The following is a 6,124-nucleotide window of genomic DNA, read 5'->3' on the forward strand; positions in this document are numbered from 1 at the left end:
AAAACATGAAAGAAAAACAACATAAATCAGAACTAGAAAAGCTCAGAAACAATGTTCCATAACTCTGAATATAATTAGAAATAAGAAAAGAAAGAATTCCAAAAATGAGAAATGACATAAATAGGGAATAAAAGCAGCAGATGATAGCGTTAGCAAAATAAAAAAGTGAGAGAGAAAAACTTTAGAACTCAACAAGTAATGAAAGAAAAGAAGGAATCAAGAAAAAGTTAAAAATATTGAAGACAGGCAAAAAAAAAAAAAGTCGAGCATATGGATAGTAGGAGAAGAAAGGAGATGAAACCAAAAGTAAGGAAACAGAACAAATACTAAATCCAGCCATTGCAGAAAAGTTTCTTAAAATAAAAGATGTAAAACGGCATATTGAAACTGTACATAGCATCACTGAGAAAATGAGCCCTAACAACAAAGACATTCCAGTAAAATTAAGTGACTTTGAAAAGAAAGAAAGGGAGGGAGGAAAAAAATCCTTTAGGTACCTACTAAAGGTAAGAGAGTACATGACTTATAAGGGAAAGAAAATGCAGTAACATATTTAAGATATTCAAGCAAAAGAAAAGCCAAGAATTATTTGTATCTAACAAAAGAGATTTTCAAGTTCAAAGGGCATAGGTGAATTCTTGCCAGTGTGCAAAAATTCCACGAATACTGTTCCCTTGAGCCCTTACTGAGGATCTACTGGAGAATAACCTTCACAATAAGCAAACTGGCTAGAGAGACACTGATGTAAGGACTCGTAGCACATAAATACACAATGACCTGCACATGAAGACTTAAGGGAGGGACTGGGCCAGAGAATATGGTATGAAACGGCTATATTCTCAGTCAATGTAGGTATAGAACAATTATTTAAAAATGGGAAATAACCCAGAGAGCAAAAGCAAGACAATGCTAATAATTCAGTTATCAGTGATTGTTATTCTAACACTATTGCATGGGCAGCCACAGATAGGAGAAAAATGAGCGATTATGAGATTTTCTATTCTTCTCCATGCCCTTAAAAACCACTGTTATCAGTGATAAAGTTGCAGACACAATTTTTAAAAAGAGGTTAAGCAAGAGCCCTGAAGTCTGGAACTTGAGTTGGAAGTATCAGTCTGAACTTAGGTTAGGTAGTACAAGAGAGAAAAATAAAATAGAATCAAGGCAGAATATGGAGGATTACTCCTGTAAAGAGGAAGGTATAAGAAGATGACTCTTGGAAAGCTATGGAATGATGATAGGGTATGAGCCATGTCGTATCCGGGAACAGAGCAATCTCAAGCAGAGAGAGCGACAGGGAAAACGATCTTGAAGCTCAATGTTGGGGACATTGCTTCTGTCTGTAATTCCCATTCTCCTTTCGCAGACTAGAAAATTATTTCAATTTTTTTAAAGTTCATAAATCAAGACCTCAAATCTGAAAATATGAAAGTTTAGAAATAGATATATCTTGACATGGAAAAGATTCACTATTAGAATGTGCTTTGTAAGATACTTGGAAAAAACCTGTCCAGAAAGTAATGGAATTTTTTCCCTTTTAATTCATTCTTTTGCACCTTCTACTTCAGAAGGAAAATTCTAACAAGGGACCCCAGTCTTTGTCTTTTCCCTTGATGGTCAGTGAATGTTAGGAGAGACAATGTGAAGTGAGTATAATGGACTCTGGAACTAGGACCCCACCTGTGTCCCCTATTATTTTTATGACTGTGGACAGATAGTAAGCCTAAAATCACTGTACCTCAATTTCTTCATCTATGCACTACTGAAAATAATAGCATTTACCTTATAGAGCTCTCATAAGGGCTACATGAAATGCCACATGCAGAGAACTTAGAATGGCTTATGTGAGACCACAATAAATAATACCTATTATTACCATAGTTGACGGACCATCACTAGACAGAGAAACTTCTATCTCAATACGATGTGAGTCAGAAGATGTGAGATCACATCCCAGCTCCAAAATGCACCAGTCCTTCCCCTTAATCGAGTTTCTTAAACCTTAGGAAATGTCTTCTTTCACTTATAAAATTTGTATTACAACTACATACTAAAACTAATATGAAAATTCAGTACATTTTAGTTGAATCTGGTTATTTATCTATCTATATATTACCTTAAATTCTTCCAAAATAAAGATTAAATATGCATGCAATGTCCATCATAAAAATAAATTATAACATTTCCTTCCCCTATGTTCAGAAAAATATTAGGTGGCGATATTCTGCCAAAAATTAAAATTCTGAGAGTGCTTGATTTGGCAGTATTTATTGGAATGAAAATTGGAACAACTCAGTGAAGATTAGCATGGCTTTGCACAAGAATGACATGCAAATTTATCAAGTGTTCCTTGTTTTTAAAACTCATTGAACTGTACACTTACAATGGGGAAATTTTATTTTATGCAAATTACATCTCAGCAAACCTGTCTTTAAAAATGTTTTAAGTTAAAAGTACCTGAGGAAAACTTGCCTTTTGGTTGATTTGCCAGTCAAAGGATTTTTCCTGGGCCTATCACCTGCGCCCCCAAAATCCACAATTTCTCAAGGATGAGATACTTGTTGATTATGGACATATCTTCTCTTCGGGACTCCACTCTAGTGAAGGGGTGTGTTTAGTCCAATGTGCGGTCGTCTGTTACACATACAAGAGCACTACAGATGCAATCTTCAGTGGCTGCTTGGCTGGCCATATGCAAGGGGAGATGGAAATAAAACTTCCGTTCATGGTGCCTTCCTGAGCTGCATATAAGGATGGAAGGCAGAGTCCACCTACCATCCTTCTTACTAGTGTAAGGAAGTTAAAATAATTTCTACTTTAAAAGTCCACCAAAATTATTTCTTACATTTTAAAGCTCACTGCCATCATTTGCTGGGGGGAAAAAAATGAGCAGCTAAGCACATTTTTACGAAGAGAAAAATTACGTACAGATTCCTCAGATAAATTTGTTAAGCTCTCATTTTTAACAGTATTTTAGTTAATCTGGTTTAACTAAATAACAGCAGTTCCCCAAAAACACTGTTCAAATTTCAGCTACCAGCATATATGAACTGTGAATGACTGCATGAAGAACAGTCAGTTCTTATCTCTTCCCGCCACAAATCACCACCAATAACAGATGCAAATCATGATCAGTGACAAATCATGTCATTTCTTTCAAAGTCCTTTTGTGATTGGTCACTGTATATCTGCTGCTCATGCATAGACAACAAAACAGGCAGTTGTGCTGCCTCCTTATCTACCAGTGGTAGAGAAGATGCAAAAGGCAAAATAATCTAGAACATTTAAAGCACTAATACTGGTGGGCAATACTTTGGATCACTCTAATTTTCTAGGGTACTTGCATGAAAATGTGAAAATTGCCTTTCTAGCAACAAATATGACTTGATTTTTTTTTTTTAAAGATTTAGTTTATTTGAGAGAGAGCAGAGTGAGAGAGAGAGTAACACAGCAGGGATGAGGGGATGAGAGGCAGAGGGAGAGGGAGAATCAGACTCCCTACTGAGGAGGGAGGCCAATGTGGAGCTGGATCCCAGGGTGTTGGGATAATGACCCCAGCCAAAGGCAGGCACTTAACCGACTGAGCAACCCAAGTGTCCCCAAACACAACTTGATTAATCTAGCTTCCGGACTGAGGAGGTATTTCAACTTTTAAAGCTTTTTATCTTAAATGGACTTTTGGACAGACTCCTGAAGCTATAACTGGAGATCATGTCATTTCTTTAGCTGAGTTTGGGAAGATAGAAGACATAAAGCATGCAACTGAGAATACTCAGGCATCGTGGCAGGAAGCAAAATGCATGCGATATGGTAGAAACTTTTACTTCACTGTGGAAATAACTTTGCCAGGTTTGAATAGTACATAAATGACATTTTAGATGGAAGAGCTGACCACAGAAATGTCGACAATGCTGCTAACAGACTATGCATTTACTTGCATCCAGAGGAACACAGTGAAGGTGAGCCTACTGGCATCAATGAGGAGGGCGCTGGTGAGGAAGATAAGGATGCCCCAGAGGAAGTGATGTGGGCATAAACACTTCACACTAAAGAAATCCTCGAAGATATTTCACGACATTGACAACACAAATAATATTGTCCTGAAAGCTGATCTAAACTTAGAAAAGAGTATAATAATTACTAAGCCATTAAAAAATACTCTATATCATAAGTCATACAATAAAAAGAAGGCAAGCACTGTTCAAACTGTTCTTGATAAGATTTTTACAAAAAAATACCCAAAACAACAATTTTCTAATTTTTTAGCAACAGTGCACTAAAGAATAGTTTTAATATTTTGTTCATTTCTCTATAGATTTATAACCAAATAAGAGAATTTATAAATATTTTTGCAAAAAGAAATAAAAGTCATGAAACAATCACTTTCTCCATTGTTTCAGAATCACTTTCCCACTTTCAGCTTGTACGATCATTTTTTATGGTTCTGCACTACTGTGCAAAGTGAGGACCACCTGCATACCTCTCACGTACATGATAGAAGCAGATATTTGCTTCAAGGTAAATATCATCTACACAAAGCCAACAGATGTGTCTTCAAGATATTGGAGCATTTAAGGGCCCCCGGGTGCTTAGTTAAGTGGCCGGCTCTTGATTTTGGCGCAGGTCATGATCTCAGGGTCATGAGACTGAGCCCCGAGGTGGGTTCTGAGTGCTTGGTGTGAAGCCTGCTTAAAAATTCTCTTTTCCCTTCCTCCTTTGCACCCTCCCAACCTCTGCTCACACTCTCTCGTAAAAAAAAAAAAAAAAAAAAGATATTGGAGCATTTTTCTCAATTTTGGATATCAAAAAAAAATAATTATTACAAAAAGTCATTATTTTTATTTAAAAATTATGAACTAACACGGAAATAGTTTTCTCTGCTGAAAGAACCATGGTCTTTGCTGTAAATGTCACTGGAAGAGGGTGAACTAAATAAGCTTTCCCAGAGTCCACCATGGGCCTTCGAACTTCACTTTGTGCTTCCTACCACACAGTAAATGTGATCAGACCTCAAATTGTTTTTCTTCTCACCCAGAGATTCTAAATTAACTACCGTGATGTGTTGGTGTGAATTCAGTCTGTTTCTAAAGACTATTTACCTGCCAAGTCTATTCCCCTTCAGTTTATTGAGAACAACTCTCCATTCTCCATATTTTCTTTGATATTTATATTCTAAAATATCCTGATAAAAGTGATAACTAGAGAGGTTCCTACCACACAGGAACAAAAAGAAGTTGAGGTTAGCAGCCTTTAGACCGAGTCAGCAGGCTTTTTAAGTAGACTCAGGAAGAATTTGAAAACCATAGTATTTTAAACATTGAAGAAATTTATGAAAGAAGTATCTCTGGAATTATTTAAAAAAAACATTTCTCAAAATATTTTTCTTTGTTTATCAATGAGTTTGTAAGCATCAATTCAGCATCAAAAGTCTTGCTTAGCAACTTCTGCCTATGTTAAGCTCTGTTAAAAGATAAACTGAGGCATATTAAAATTTCAAGCATTTATTTGAGTGTACACAGATTATAACTAGTCGGTGCCAAACCACAAGTGGTCAGGAGCACTCCCAGACAGAACAGGAGCTGCAGGAGAGGTTTTTATAGAAAAGATGCAGAAGCGAGGTGAGGAAACTGATTGGCTATGACTTGAACAGCTCTTTTCTGTGGGAAACTCCACTTATCTGTCATTGGTCGCTCTTAAATTTCATTTTCTCAGATCAAAGCACATTGATTCCAGCTTAGGTTTTGTTTTGCTTAGGTAGACTGCCGATGCCACCTCAGAGCTACCATGGTATAACGGCCTCCTTGTTTAGTTACTTTAACAGCACTCATGCCTAAAAACTAATAAATTAATAGTTACAGTGCAATGAATTTAAGGCAGAACTAGCAATAACATTTTAAATTTTAATCACCCTTTACAAGCATTCTGGTTTTATGTCCTTACATTAACTAAAAATAGTTTGCTCATTTCCATAGCTAAAGGTGAAGAGCACCAAAATTAACAAGAATATGTTCCCATGGGATCAAATTAGGGCTAGGGGGATCCCTTCTTTAATCTCCTTAAGCCACTTATAACTGTGTCGACAGGGCACTGTCTTTTAAGCTTGGCTCTGAAGCAGAGCCTGACT

General features: G+C 36.6%; 1 pseudogene; it reads left to right on the top strand.

The window, feature by feature from the left end:
- The first annotated feature begins 2,264 nt into the window (after window positions 1-2,264).
- Window positions 2,265-2,358, top strand: LOC129521392 (U6 spliceosomal RNA; annotated as a pseudogene).
- Window positions 2,359-6,124: the final 3,766 nt, after the last annotated feature.

This window comes from Nyctereutes procyonoides, unplaced genomic scaffold (genome assembly GCF_905146905.1).
Source record: "Nyctereutes procyonoides isolate TBG_1078 unplaced genomic scaffold, NYPRO_anot_genome, whole genome shotgun sequence".
NCBI classification, from domain to species: Eukaryota; Metazoa; Chordata; class Mammalia; order Carnivora; family Canidae; genus Nyctereutes; species Nyctereutes procyonoides.